General features: G+C 41.8%; 1 protein-coding gene and 1 long non-coding RNA gene across 4 annotated transcripts in view; one reads left to right on the forward strand and one right to left on the reverse strand.

The window, feature by feature from the left end:
- Positions 1–16,056, forward strand: part of LOC138953149 (protein sprint-like) — a 173,938-nt gene that overhangs the window by 96,988 nt on the left and 60,894 nt on the right. The window lies entirely within an intron of this gene.
- Positions 461–3,998, reverse strand: LOC138953701 (uncharacterized). The gene is made up of 3 exons (XR_011451593.1): positions 3,581–3,998; positions 2,868–2,973; positions 461–2,478 (listed from the first exon to the last, which is right to left on the reverse strand). It is a non-coding gene; the product is annotated as an uncharacterized lncRNA (long non-coding RNA).

Raw genomic sequence — 16,056 nt, forward strand, 5'->3', positions numbered from 1 at the left:
AACGCGAAGAAGATACGAGAGAAAATTGGCTGTCTAGACCGGAAATGAAGGCTGGGGCAAATCGGAGAGTTTTAAGGGGAGATTATCTGGACTGTATCTCATCTTCCTCGCGCGGCAGACGTGTAGATCTATCTTGTAAAGGTACCACGCCGGGCTGCCAACCTGTTTTATGCTTCTACAGGTGATACTTGGGGGGGGGGGGGGGGCGGGGGGGGGAGGTGATCGGATTTTGTTGCTACTGTTTCTCTTTCTCTGGGGGGATGGGGTGGGGAAGGGGTGTCCTTTGTACTGATTCTTAACTCGCCAGGGGAACGGGTGGGATGTGGAAGGGGGGGGGGTGAGTTTCTTTGCTACTGTTCCTTATCTAGTGGGGCTCCTATGTTGCAAAATCATTCAAATCATGCAACAAACACCAAATTAAGCAAATATGAAGAGTTTTATGTGCTTAACAAAACCTGATACAGAGCCATCGCGAAAAACAAAAAAATGGATTGTTTTTAAACAATTTTTCAAAATGGCCGCCAGTGTAAACGGTTGGGTATGTTAGGCATATTTCACTTCATGTGATTAACAGCAAATTTGGCGTAAATGGACATTTGCTTTTGCTTAACAAAACCTGATACAGAGCCACCGTGAAAAAATTAAGAAATCAGTAGTTTTTTTACAATTTTCAAAATGGCCGCCAATAAAAGGGTATTTAGGCATTTTTGATGCTACAAGACAATCTCTTGCAATAGAAACTAACACAAACACATTTTTAAACAAAACAATACATGTATTGTTGGTGCAGAGAATGATTGGACGGTGTGGGTGGCAGGGTTGAAGAATTTGTGGATTACCTAAACTGTGCAAAAATAAATATATTGCACCAATTTTCATACCAAAACGAAAACATTCATTCCTGTGCTGTTATATTCAATGTATGCTATTGAGGGCACTCAACTTGGCTAACTGGAACACCTTTAAGATAAAAGGTGGCCTTTACATGGGTTATTTGACCGCCGCCCAAATAAGGGTACCCCCAAAATAAAACTGATAAAAATGTAATGTATCAACTCAAAATCGACTAAAATTCATAATCGCTGTATTTCGAAAACGTTGTTTGTTCTCATGTGTTTACACAACTAGCACATTCCGGCAAGTGTCTATACTCAAAAGAAACTTTGGCAGTACTTGAAACAACCATCTGTCATATATATACATGCGAAGTCAAAAATATGTGGGATGTAAGTCAACAAACCTGTGGCAGTTTTTAAAATATTATTTCGTGAAGATTTGAAAGTGTACTCAAACGGTTGAACTACGCCTCGTGCGTAGACACACATTCCTGAAAGTTTCAACGCAACCCACTTGGTCATTGCTAAAATACATGGATTTTAGTTGACTTGGGTATCCCTCAAATTTGACACATAAACATCTCATCCGTGAGATCGACACATACATCAGTAGGTACAATGGCACAACACTAGAAATATGCAAGATGGCGAAATAAAACCTGTTCTGGATGGATAATCAAGTTGACTTTCTCTTCGTATACAACAGAGACCCAGTTGTGCCTCAAAAATTGTCGTCGGCTTTTTAAAAGGTACCCGAAGTTTTTGTCACATCTCTTTGTCACGTCAAGGGTATCCTTATTTTGACGGCGTAAATGATGATGTTAAAAAAAAAAAGTGCCAGATAGCGAAGATGCGAGCCTTTAATGGCATAGACAGTTTGAATAAAATGACACAGGAATAAAAGTTTGAGTTGGGGTATGAAAATGGGTGCAATAATATTTTTGCACAGTTTATATGCTGACAGTTTTCACAGGCATGCAAGCACATTTGCAGAGAGCTGTGCTCTGCAGTCCCTCTTAGCAGCATTTGCAGCGTTTTGTTGTACAGCTCTTCTTGCAGGCACACCTCATGAGTTCTCGGCACACGCTGGATACCTCTTGAAAGCTCGTCCAGAATGACTCCCACTTTCCAGCCTTGAACTGCCAGCCCACAGAGTTTGGAAGTCTAATAGGTAGATGGCTCTTCTCAATCTCATGTCCTGCAGCAGCACCTCACTTGTAAGGGGATTATGGTCAATTTGGCAGCTCTTTTTACTAAAGAGGTACCGTCTAGCACTGTTTACACCCAGTACGTTGCTGGTTTTGTCCTACAAATGTACACCAAAAAGCTCTTGTGCTGCCCTGTCAGTGGTACTCAGCTTACAAAGAGGAGCAGACAACCTGAAGAAAGTTTGAGTGACGTCTTCAAATGCTTGCCATACTTCCCAAGCCTTCTGATTCCCCAATACCATTGAAGAACGACATAGTGTCACAGCCTGTAAGGCTATGCAAAATGGGCAGACAGGGTGACTTCTCTTGACCAATGGCTTTGGCAATGTGGCGATACACTTCACGAGCAGAAAAAAACGCAACACAGCTGGAATGAGAAGCAGACTGTCTGGCCTCCTCTACATCCATGGTGCAGGAAATCAGCCTGGGGTACCCTTCACACAAAAGATGAAAAGTGACATTTTTATTTGAATGTATTTGAATAATGTTTACTATCTCAGAGAGTCGGTCAAAGCCGGGTTAGCAAGTCTTCACACAACAGACCAAAATGAAAGAAAATTGTATTTCATGAATTCGTATAATTCTTACTGTTTCAGGTTAAAAAACAAAGAAACACAGTTTCCAGTGACCCAACTGATTCTGGAATCTTTCTGACCGCTACATTTATTCGCTTCAAACAGTCGCTAACAGAATGTTGACCATAGTGAGGGTTCGTACGTTAAACCCATCAAATTCACAGAGGTCGCTTACAAATGATGTGCAAACATGTTCCAATTAATACAAATAAAAAAATCTTACTGTTAAGATGCATTAGGTAACAAACCTTGATACAGTAGTACTAGTGAAATCAGCTCCCTTCTGTGGCACCGGAATAAATGCAGAACGCTTGTTCCCAGGAACCAGCATGTGGTGTAACTCTTGTATATATCCTGTAAAAATAAAATTCACACCAATGCACGGTCAACTTAAAATAAGCAAAAGGATGAGAAACAAGCAACAAACCAAAATTGTAAAACTCAAAGAGCGGTACCTCTTCATTTTTCAAAACCACTTATCTCATTTGATTAGCATACACCGTATGCTTTTGTCTGTTACCTACCGTCTTTGAAAGTTTGATCACAACACTGTAAAGACATGGGGAGTGGAGTGTTTTTATTTCCAGCTGGTCATCCTACTATCTGGCCTACCCTCACTCAGTTTTTGACTCTACCCCTCCCCACCTTATGGAAGTCCTTAACGTAGGCAGGACTAATCATTTATCATACCATGAACAATCTCTTTCTCCTCGCCTTTTATTCAAAGTTCGTTTAATCTGTTTAAAATCACCAGCGTGGCGATCATGATTTCCTTACTTGTAATCAACAGATAGATCTAGATCTATCAGCATCACAATCCAGCTGATGAGCTATTGCAAGATTAAATAAACAAAGTCTCTGCATTTCAGCGCTTCACCCGATGAATAACAGACCCCAGGGGAGAATTAAACAGTAAAATTATGTGACATTGGTGAATGGATGCGTATTCTTGAAAACTTACCTTCAGAAACGTTGTTTTCGCTCAAATCAAAACACGCAATGTTGCGGAGGCCGCCATCTTGAGTTTTCATGCTGCGGATATATAAAATTCTAAAAACGATCAAATTAAATACCAGAACACAAAAATACCCATAAGAGTATTTATGTCATGCATGTGTTATCAGCAGACAACTTCTGGTGCATGGTAAACCATTGAATTTTACATTTGCTGAGTTGGGAATATTTACTGCTGAGCGCTTTTGGTACGAATTTCGTCTGCTGTAAATGCAGCCTTTTATTCTCTATCAAAAACAAAAAAAACGATTTCTGAAGTGGCTCTGTATCTGAAATCCCTTAAATAATTATAAGGAACAATATCACAAAGAATGATGTTTGTTGCAAGATGTGAATGATTTATGAGTGCGTCTGCAACATACGAGCCCCACTAATCTGCTTGCGGCTCCATGCTCACTGTTTTGTTTTGTGTTATTTTATTGACATAAAGATATAGAAGGGGGAAAAAAGCATCACGCCACACACACACGCACACACACACACACACACACACACACACACATACACACACACACACACACACACACACACACACACTGATTTTAGTTACTTACTCGGTATCGTTGAGTAAAGTATAAAAGTAGATTTTATAACTGAAATTGACCAAGGTGCAAGTAGATTATGATCACTTGTGCCTGCTGTTTTTGTTGCTGTTGTTGTGATCGTGAGCATGCAGTTAAATGCGTGTACATATGGTCAGAAATAATAATTAAAACCCTAAAAACACCCTCCAACACTCCAGTATAGTCAGTTAAAACGAAAAAAATGGAAATAAAAACATTCCACATGAAATAATCGGAAAAACGATGTTCGGTTTTTTTGTTTTTGTTTAATCGTATTGGAAAAAACGAAATAACGAAAAACCTGGCCAGAGAAATCAAACTGGCCATATGTACACGCATTCAGTTACCCATCCCGCACACCTTTCTACTGCGAATGTAAGGCCAAAAAAAAAAAAGGTCTGTTTACGGTAACCCGACCGACCCTATTTTTTTCGCGCGACCCTAGACTTTTTTTTGGCATTTGGGGAAAAAAAAAAAAAAAAAAATCTTTTGGGTTCAAAATAACGTAAAAATATGGTTTTTTGGGAAAAAAAAAAAAATCCCGACCTACCGACCCTATTTTTTTTGCCTATGTTACCGTAAACAGACCTTTTTTTTTTGCCTAATGTTGATTGAAGATTTGCTCTTGTTGTTGTCGTAATTGCTGCTTGTTTGGTGTTCTGTGTCCGACTGTGCACACTAAAGTTGTCCATGATCGACCCACTTTCATTTTGAGAACGCTTTAATCTTGTTCATCACAGACTCGCCTAGCTTGTTTCTCCATTCGACTGAGTTGCTTCGTTCCGCTCACACCTGTGAGCTTTCAGCGGCTGAGTGAGCAAATGAAGGTGTTATGCTCACCGCTATTCCTCTGTTCATCCCCCCCTCCCCCCTCCCTCCTTTCCTTCACACTGTTTACTTTAATCCCTGACTTAACTTGGTATCAAGGCAAAGAGTGAAATCCACTCGTTTCGTTAGTTTCTGGTTCAGTGAGTATCTGTCTCTGCTGCGTGTGTGTGAGCTAAGCGTGCTGAATTATCATGTGATTTCGTGTGACTGTCACAGTGTAGGAAAATTACCACGAGTTAATATATAGCCACACAGTTCAAACGAAACGGCCATGCTGTATATTTTTAGTATCTTATTCAGTTGGAAGGACGATTTTATCTATAAAAAAAAAAATTAAAAAGCTTTCGAACAGATATGATGTGGTTTAAATTTCTTTTAACACGGGAAACTGAGAAGGTACACTAGATAATAAATTTTATTTCTTTGCACACCAGACTACCAGGCAACACAAGGGACTGGTTGCTTTTGGTTGACATAGTACCCCCAAGCATTTGCTTATTTCGAATATGATCAACAGTTTTAAACGACTCAAACAAGGCCATCGGATCTCTCCCCAGTACAGTCATGTACTATAATAATAATAATAATAATGATGATGAGAGCTTATATAGCACTAACCACAGTGAACTGTGCTCTCCGCGCTTTACATATCAACTATGAATAAAAACCATACTATTTAAACATCAAATACATATTATACTTTCTAACAAAAATAACGTAACAATAAACTCACAGCAACACATTCTCCTCCATGAAGAGAGTTCTCTGGATTGGTCGCCTGTTGGGTCATACATAACCAGTTGCCCACCGGTCTCTTGAGAGACGCATTAAAGGTGTGGTCAAGGGAGAGACTCGGGCCGGTGGATCATAATGACAAACGCATCCAGGTGTTGGAACGATTGTGTAACTTGATGTTTCGGCCCGCTGAGGAATCGTGTTGTTACCCCCGGCTTCAGTTGAAATTCGTTTGCTTCTGAAAGGTTTCTCAATCAATAAATGGTGCTTCATGTCCCACAGGTACTTTGCCTATTACAGGGACTAGAGAATATTATTCGATACTGTGAGGGGGAGAAAAAGGTTTCTACTGATAGACTGGGGTTTTAGGTGGAGGAGTGGGGTAAAGGCGGGGGCTGGGGGTGCGTCCCGCCCGGCCAACACAGAAAACCAGGGAAAAAGGTATCTGTTTTTGGAACGCACGCACGCACACACACAAGCACACACACACACACACACACACACACACACACACACACACACACACACACACACACACACATATATATATATATATATTTATATATATATACTAGATGATTACCCGCTTCGCCGGGTACCGGCTTCGCCGGGAAGAAGTAGAGCCGAATACCAGGCTGCGCCTGGGACCCGGCTCTGCCGGGTGTACGCCGGCTTCGCCGGCGCACGAAGGAAAGGAGATAAACGCGCAAAACACTGGAGACCTTCTAAAAATAGTAACGTGCAGTGACCTTCTAAAAATAGTAACGTAGTAACGGGAATATGGATTGACGCCACACGGAGGAAGGGAGATAATCGCGGCTGAAAACACTGGAGAAGATAAGGAAGAGTTACTGGTAGTGGATCCCGACAAAAACAAACAAAAAAAATCGGTTCAGCGCGCACAGCGCAGCGCGCTGAGAGCACGTGTTGAAATATCTCATCGATGAGGTTGTGTCCGGGGTGTAGCTGAATACGGACTCCAAATTTGAAAAAGATCCACCGAGAACTTTGGCCGTGCATCGCGGACACACACACACACACACACACACACACACAGACAGACAGACAGACAGACACAAGTCGTAGACGCCAACTAAACAAAAATATTCTCTAATTGCTTTCTCTTTTCCCTAATTCAGTCTTCCTTTATTTCTTTTATCTTTGTCCCCCATACTTTTCAACACCGCTCACAATTAATTGCCAGCTTTAATCTGGAGCCGACAATTACAGTAACTTACTTTGAAGTACGGATAAGATGCAAATGCAGCTCGCCGCAAGTGCGGACGTGAAATGTTCACACCTGAAGACCGATTAGATTAGCAGTTACTGACAGATCTGTGGCTTTCCGACGCTCAACAGTTCGAACCATGCGTTTGGTTTTGATTAGAAAAACTGGAAAAGTGACAGTTACTTTCTCTTTTGTAATGGGGGGGGGGGGGGGGGGGAGTATTGCACCGAGTCCCTTTGTTGTTTGTTTGGTATCGTCGATGGTTCTCACTATTACAGCAAAATGCTCTTACGTGATTCGATGCAGTTTGTTGTAGTTTGGTTCGTTGTTACTTTGTTGTTGAGTCAGGCCATGTGCCACTGGTAATGGTGGAGTTTTCACTTACAGAATATGCCTTACAAATAATTTATAGTCGTGCAATGCCCTCGCTGAACTGTATTTAGTTGTGTGTTTTTTTTTTTTTTTTTTTTTTTTTTTTTTTTTTTTTTTGCTGTGTTCTTTTTATGTCTGGAGAACCCAGAGGTTTATACAGGACCGGTTCAACATTAATCTCAATCTTGCTTTGTTCTCGGCCTACTCCTTAAAAAATAAAATAAACTAAATAACCCACCCAACAACCATGTTTTACATATCGAGCTACTTGAAACCATTTCTATTTTGGGAGAAAAAAAAGCTTGAACTTTATGACAGTGGATTCTCAGACCTCGAGAAATATGAGGAAATTCGGTCTTTTGAAAAAGAGAGAAAGTCTTCAATTTAAAAAAAAGAGAAACGGCTTCATTATGAACAACAAATCTGCAAAAGCAACAGAAAGCCTGAAACAGAAGACGAGGACGTAGATGAGAGAGTCGGGGTCTTTTAAACCGAGTTGTCGGCGTATCTTCATCAAACACTTACAATTAATTTCCAGCTACTTGCTGCTTTTGCTAAAAGTGCTGAAAAGTGCCTTCAGCTTTCCGGCAAAGGTAGAAGTAGCTGTAAATCATATATACCGGCCCGACTCTCTGATCTCTCGCTCGCTGTTACCTTGCTTACCTGTACCTGCGGAAAACAGGTGAGAGCAGGGCGATAAGACAGGTAAGTAGATGTTCTCCCGGAGCTGTCGTGGGCCCTTTTGTTCCTGACATTTCCTTCCGGATACGTGTCTTTGATGGTAGATGGAAGGTTGAGGTTGTGTGTGTGTGTGTGTGTGTGTGTGTGTGTGTGTGTGTGTGTGTACCCCCCGCGGGTTAGGGGGAAGAATTTACCCGATGCTCCCCAGCATGTCGTAAGAGGCGACTAACGGATTCTGTTTCTCCTTTTACCCTTGTTAAGTGTTTCTTGTGTAGAATATAGTCAATTTTTGTAAAGATTTTAGTCAAGCAGTATGTAAGAAATGTTAAGTCCTTTGTACTGGAAACTTGCATTCTCCCAGTAAGGTAATATATTGTACTACGTTGCAACCCCCTGGAGCAAATTTTTCCCTGGAGCAAATTTTTGATTAGTGCTTTTGTGAACAAGAAACAATTGACAAGTGGCTCTATCCCATCTCCCCCCTTTCTCCGTCGCGATATAACCTTCGTGGTTGAAAACGACGTTAAACACCAAATAAATAAAGAAAGAAAGAAAGAAATGTGTGTGTGTGTGTGTGTGTGTGTGTGTGCGTCTGTGTGTGTGTGTGTCTCTCTCTCTCTACCTCTCTCTCTCTCTCTCTATCTCTCTCTCTCTCTCTCTCTCTCTCTCTCTCTCTGCATGCACCGCCCCCCCCCCCCCACCCCCTCTGTCTTACCTGGCGGCAACCACACACCTGACGGACCGCAGTATCAGTTTCTTTGATCTCGGACAGCCGTTATCGCTACGTGCCCTCCTGCTCTGCTTATCACCTGGCCGCGCGCTTTGTCTGCTCGATCTCCACGTTGGTCATTTATCACACAGCAATTTATCAAGTCAAGTCCAATCAGCCCTCGTCTTCCTCTTTCTGTAGTTGCATCGGTCTCGAAGAGCAATATCAGCTGAAGAGACGATACAAAATAACCAACCTTCTTCTCCTTCTTCGTCTTTGTTCATGGGCTGAGACTCCCACGTTCACTCATATTTCAGCACGAATGGATTTGTACGTGCATGACCGTTTTTGCCCCGCCATTTTGGCAGCCATACGCCGCTTTCGGAGGAAAATTAAATAAATAAATAACCAACCAATCAACCAACCATCCTCTTTAGCTTTCTGTCTTTGCAGCGTGTAGGGATTTTGACCATCTTGAAACTATCGTATGGTATACAAAACAGACCTCACAGAGAGGTGTTTTGTACTACTTACAAGCGAGCTAAGTCTGGTTGCACGGCATTCATTTCTGGTTGCCTTTGTGGCATGTAAAACAGACCCCACAGAGAGGGTGTTTTGTACTGTGGCATGTAAAACAGACCCCACAGAGAGGTGTTTTGTACTGTGGCATGTAAAACAGACCCCACAGAGAGGTGTTTTGTACTTACAAGCGAGCTAAGTCTGGTTGCACGGCATTCATATCTGGTTGCCTTTGTGGCATGTAAAACAGACCCCACAGAGAAGTGTTTTGTACTGTGGCATGTAAAACAGACCCCACAGAGAGGTGTTTTGTACTGTGGCATGTAAAACAGACCCCACAGAGAGGTGTTTTGTACTTACAAGCGAGCTAAGTCTGGTTGCACGGCATTCATATCTGGTTGCCTTTGTGGCATGTAAAACAGACCCCACAGAGAGGTGTTTTGTACTGTGGCATGTAAAACAGACCCCACAGAGAGGTGTTTTGTACTGTGGCATGTAAAACAGACCCCACAGAGAGGTGTTTTGTACTGTTGCATGTAAAACAGACCCCACAGAGAGGTGTTTTGTACTGTTGCATGTAAAACAGACCCCACAGAGAGGTGTTTTGTACTGTTGCATGTAAAACAAACCCCACAGAGAGGTGTTTTGTACTGTTGCATGTAAAACAAACCCCACAGAGAGGTGTTTTGTACTGTTGCATGTAAAACAGACCCCACAGAGAGGTGTTTTGTACTGTTGCATGTAAAACAGACCCCACAGAGAGGTGTTTTGTACTGTTGCATGTAAAACAAACCCCACAGAGAGGTGTTTTGTACTTACAAGTGAGCTAAGTCTGGTTGCACGGCATTCATATCTGGTTGCCTTTGATGCATGTAAACCAGACCCCACAGAGAGGGTGTTTTGTCCTGTTGCTTGTAAACCAGACCTGATCAGTTTCAGGGTTTTTCAAGTTAACAAAGGCGAGGAGTGTTGCACACAGTGTGCATAAATAAACACACAGTGACCCGTAGAACCAGAGAGAGAGACAGACAGACAGAGGTTATAAGAGAGAGAGAGAGAGAGAGAGAGAGAGAGTGAGTTGGGAAAAGGGGGGAGGGGAGATGATGGGGTGGGAGGGGCGGGGACACACGCAGAGACTAACACATACACGCACGCACGCATGCACGCACTGGCACACACACACACACACACACCACACACACACACACTCACACACACACTCACACACACACTCACACACACCGGCACCGAGAGAGAGACAGAGACTTCCATACTTCAAACTGAGTGCAACCTCTCACGCCTTTCACCGCTAGAATTGCTTGTTTTAACTCTAAAACAAAGATTTTTGGCAGAGAAGCACAATGCATTGGTTAACAATAAGTTAACTTCTTTCAACAGAAACTGGAGTCTGTACAGGCATGCGTTTGAATGATATATTTTTTCTTTTTGTAAAATTATTTGTGTAGGTAAACTGCAAAGCCTGGTCACCGCTCGCTATCCTCTTTCTCTTCTTTCCCTGATCCCTATTCTCTTCTGTCACTCCTCTTTCTTTCTCTCTCTTTTCTCTTTATCTTTTTTGTATTGTTTGTTTATATGCGCGTGTGTAAATGATATGGTTGAGACGGTTTCAATTGGACATTTGCTATTTTCGTTATCCTATGTGAAAAGAAATAAAAAAAAGAAAAAAAGAAAAAAAGAATTGCTTGTCTGTTCGCGCGTCGCTTCTGCGAAATCAGAAAACGAAGTTGTAATGATCTGGAACGCGTTCAAAATGAACTTGGAGAGCCACCCCTAAAAGCTCATGATTATCCCTTGTCTCGGTAAGAGCAAGCAGCAAGTTCAAACCATTAACACTTTTTTTACGGTGCACAGGTAAGGTGTTGTTCCCCCTCCCTTCCCCTCACCCCTCTTTGTCAGTTTTTTGTCTTCTTCCTCTTTAGTTTCCGTTCCACTTCCTTCCAACCCCACCACCAAGCACTTCCGTACGCCCCCACCCCCTTTGCCCACCCCCTCCCTCTCTTCTTCCTTATATAATTTCTTCGTTTTTTTTGTTACCGTTTTCTTCTCCATCTTTCTTATTGTTTCACCTTACTTTTCCTTTCCCTTTTTTTTTATTCCTTTGTATTGCTTTTGCATATTTTCTGTTCATGATAAAGTGTTGTTGTTTAATTCGAGAATCCCTTCTGGCACTTAATAATTATTTCTTTAAATTATCCGTAAACTTTCCCCTTTTCCTTTTCCTTTCCTGGCATTTCCGTTCTTGTCTTCTATTTTCAAGAAAAAACCATTCCTTGGTTTGTTTCTTTCTCATTTCGTTACACAGCACCAACATCATTTACAATCGCTTATCTCTTGGCCCGCGGAGAAAACGCATACATGTGTATTTCGATATTCCGCAATCTTAAGTTGTTGGTGTTGAAACCAGTTCATAGAAATAAGATTAAAACCGCCTGTTTGTCTGTCTGTATGTCTGTCTGTCCGTCTGTCTGTCTGTCTGTCCGTCTGTCTGTCTGTCTGTATATCTGACTGTCTCTCTGTGCATACGAATCAAAGGTTGATAGTGATAGATCATTGAGTGCTGATGGTGCTCAGTCGACAAGCCAGGACGAGTTGCTTCCCATGTATTGCAGCAAATCAAGTGGAAGAAAAACTCATGCACACCCGTGTGCACACGCTGCACACACACACACACACGCACACACACACACACTCACACGCACACACACACACACACACACAAACACATCGGTCGTCGCGACACACCTAAAACTGAACAGCATGACATTTAATGAGAATGCACTGCGCACACAATACCAAACTACAGGAGAAACATGAATGTGATCTGGGTGCGTCTGTTCTGCATCAGCTTTTTTTTTTTTGCGCAGAAACTGATCGCATGCAGCGCAGTATTTTAAAGCCGCATCCATTGTCAATTATTGTTCAGAGTCTAGGTCTGTTTATTCTCCACCTGTAGAAAATCACGAGCGTTTGCATTAAACTAGTGTGCTCGCCATTTCAGATCCGTCCAGGCTTTTTACGTTAGATAACAACATCCCCTCACTTTGACACTTCATTGAAATGAACTGCAAAGCTGCTTTGCGTGCAGTGTTTGAGAGTGTGTGTGTGTGTGTGTGTGTGTGTGTGTGTGTCTGTGTCTGTGTCTGTGTCTGTGTCTGTGCACGGTGTGAGTGTGCACGGTGAGTGTGTGTGTGTGTGTGTGTCCTTGACACGAGTGTCAATCTGCGAAATTAATTAATCACAAAATTCCAACTCTGCCCAGAAACGAGTTAGGATGTTTGTTTGGTATATATATATATATATATACTTCCGAGTCAAAGAATGCTCCCACCACACGTAAAAGCCCCAACAGATCTGTGGCGGAAACATTGACCACTTATACCAGAAGGAATGTAGCTTTAAACATTAAACAGCAACGTAAAAATAATGCTGGCGATATCCGGGTTATTATGGGGGCGAGGACGCCCCCATTCTATACGGATAGTTTCGAGGTTGACCATGGGCAGCGCCATTTTGTTGTGAAATACGTCATCAGTTTGTGTACACAGGAAGTTGTGACATCCGTCACCCTATGGGAGGGGTGACGTCAAAATTGTTCATCTGTAGAAAGTTGTGAAATCCGTCACCCTATGGGAGGGGTGACGTCAAAATTGGTCATCACAGAGTTTGTGTAACACAGGAAGTTGTGAAATACGTCACCCTATGGGAGGGGTGACGTCAAAATTGTTCAACAAAAACATGATATGTCGCATTGTGCAGGGTCAACTGCAACAAACTCAAACCGAGCCATTCATACCTAGCTGTATTTGAGTGACTTATATACCCGACATTTTTATTTCTTATTTTTAGCACAGGTGTAGGAAAAATCATGAACCAAAATGTTATTTATTTTCTAATTTAACATTTTTTTTACAAATATGACCATGGTCTTTTAAACATACAGTGACATTAAACATTGTTATGTTAAAAAAAAGAAAAAAGAAAAAAAGCTTTTGTGCACAAATCAGAAAATACATTGTACATTTTACCTACAGGCCAAACCGTGAGTGTCTGTGGCAAAGCCCGACCCAGGAAATTGCACTGATTTTATATTTAGATCAGAGAGAAATTGTCAAGAACAGGCGCTTGCATTTGGATGTGTCCAATGATAGTAGGTTTGGTTGTGATCAATCAGAATAATGTAGGAATAAAAATGTATGACAGTTTAGTATGATGACATGTAATTCACATATGCTGAAATATGATATTATACATCATGTAATATTATTATGGCTGTTGCCATGACCATGAAACCCAACAAAGGTTTAATGTAATGTAATTCAAAATACCAAAACCGAGCACCTATTAATCTCGTCTTTGCGCGTGAAGATTGAGGCCGTCTGCCAGTAGCGGTTAGGTCATACAGTGGAACCCCTCTCTAGCGACCTTTAAAATGTTGACAAAAATCGGTCCTTGTGGAGGAGGGTCCTTACAGAGGGAGGGGGCGGAGTCAGGGGGCCACAAAGAAAGTCAGATTTAAAAAAAAAAAGAAAACAGAGAAGTTTGAGTTGCTGACGACCGTTCTCTCTGAAAGCAAACTGCTTCGATTTCATGTTTGTCCTTGGTGTCCACCAGTTCTGGTGCATGTACTACCCTGGCCAAGTTTCCTCTCAAGACATCAAAGAGACCGCCCCAGTATACTCTACAGCCTCTGGGCGAACCACCTCTCATAGCTAAAACTGGGTCAATGACCCCTGGGAAGAAGGTCAGTGTCTATAAAAATTTTACTCCTAGGCCTGCGGCCAGGGGGGGGGGGAGTATACCGGTACCATTTGAGAATCAGACCAAATGAGAATTGAACCATTTGAGAACATCCTTTTTTTTTCAATCACTACATCGAAGGCCTGCGGCCCGGGGTTCACATGGGTTGGTTTGTTTGTTTGTTTCAAACCCACACCCATATACACACATTTCCCATTTAAACCATTTGTCGGCCCCCTGTCGATATTTATCGACTAAGTTCCTTGTTGAATATGGGCCAGATGTGGGTACGGCGTCTGCAAGGTTGATTGGCGTTGGCAGCGCCTCACATCCTGTTGTGAAAAGAACCGTTCATCATACACACTGAACTAAAGCGTTTGCTGACTGCAAATTGGCCCATCCTTGTGTCGTGGGTGATACGTGAATATGTTGAAACTGGGTGACATCAGTTTATGTCGTATGTTGTTTGATTGTTGAGAGAACATGCATTCATCTCGCCCTTTCATTAGTTATAAATGCGTGTAGTGGTATTCATGTGTCTGGTGGTTGTGTAGTTCCGACGTCCGCTGTTTCTGTCTCTCTCACTATGTCTGTCTGACGCGCGCGCTCTCTCTCTCTCTCTCTCTCTCTCTCTCTCTCTCTCTCTCTCTCTCTCTCTCTCTAACACTCCCAACGACCTTTTACACATAATTTTGACGATGAGGCCATCTTGTCCCTATTATATATATTTACACGTATGTGTCTCGGCAGGGGTAATGTTTATTTTACTGTCTGCCCGGCCGATTACGAGTTAAAGCGGTGACAGCCATTATAGTCGAGAGGCCTGACTTTTTCAACTTCAGGGACTCCCTGAACAGCGAATACTGTCGAGAGGCTAAAAAACGTCACGTAACTGCTCAATCTGCTCTGACATTAATCGGTATTTCGGTCTGCCAAGCGAGCATGATGATGACGAGTTGTGATAAGGCATTAATTATGAGGTTATGTTAGTGTTGTGATTTCTTTTTAAGACATTGTGACTGCTGTTTTGTATTGGTTTTATATCTGGATATTTTGGGCTTGCTTTATTATCATCATTTTGCATTTTGAAGGGTTACTCTCCTGTGTATGTTTTGGTAGTTCAGAGATGCAAATTTTAAAGTTTGTACATTTTCATTGATGTGCATGTTCCTGTTATCAGACTTGGGCTATATTATGTTCCTGTTATCAGACTTGGGCTATATTATGTTTCTGTTATCAGACTTGGGCTATATTATGTTCCTGTTATCAGACTTGGGCTATATTATGTTCCTGTTATCAGACTTGGGCTATATTATGTTCCTGTTATCAGACTTGGGCTATATTATGTTCCTGTTATCAGACTTGGGCTATATTATGTTCCTGTTATCAGACTTGGGCTATATTATGTTCCTGTTATCAGACTTGGGCTATATTATGTTCCTGTCCTTTATACATTCAGGCAATTTGGGTCCCTTGTTCGTTCTTATTCGTGAATTTGAGATTTGCTTTACTTTTCCATATTTGGGTATTTTCTGGTTGTTTTCCTGTCTGTGTATGAAAACGGTTATTTTCCATTTCCAATGGAAATTTTGAAGTTGCTGTTACCGTTAAAGTAAACCGTTAAAAGTGAACAAGCTTCTTTTTTTTGCAGTATTGCGCACACTCCGCGTTGCTTTCGCAGCTTGTTACCAGGTTTTAACCGAATTTAACAGGAAGTCGTCTGCTATTTCTGTCGTGTACCCACAGAATTTCCCATTTCCCATTCTGTCTTATTTACTACTGCTCATGCCTGACTTGAGCGTTAGGCACTTAGTTTGTTTGTTTGTGTTTATTGTTTGTTTTTGTTTCGTTTTGTGTTTTGTTACTTTTTTTCTTGTTTTGTGAGGTGAGGCTTTTTTTCTTTTTCTTCTTTTTTTTTTTTTTTGGGGGGGGGTGGGGGGGTACGTCTGTAGTGCGAATTCTCGGCTTCTTTCACTTTTCTCTCAATCTTTGAGCCATATCTTAGTGGTATCGGCTAACCAGCCATGACA

The sequence above is a fragment of the Littorina saxatilis genome, linkage group LG17 (assembly GCF_037325665.1).
Source record: "Littorina saxatilis isolate snail1 linkage group LG17, US_GU_Lsax_2.0, whole genome shotgun sequence".
Classification (NCBI taxonomy): domain Eukaryota; kingdom Metazoa; phylum Mollusca; class Gastropoda; order Littorinimorpha; family Littorinidae; genus Littorina; species Littorina saxatilis.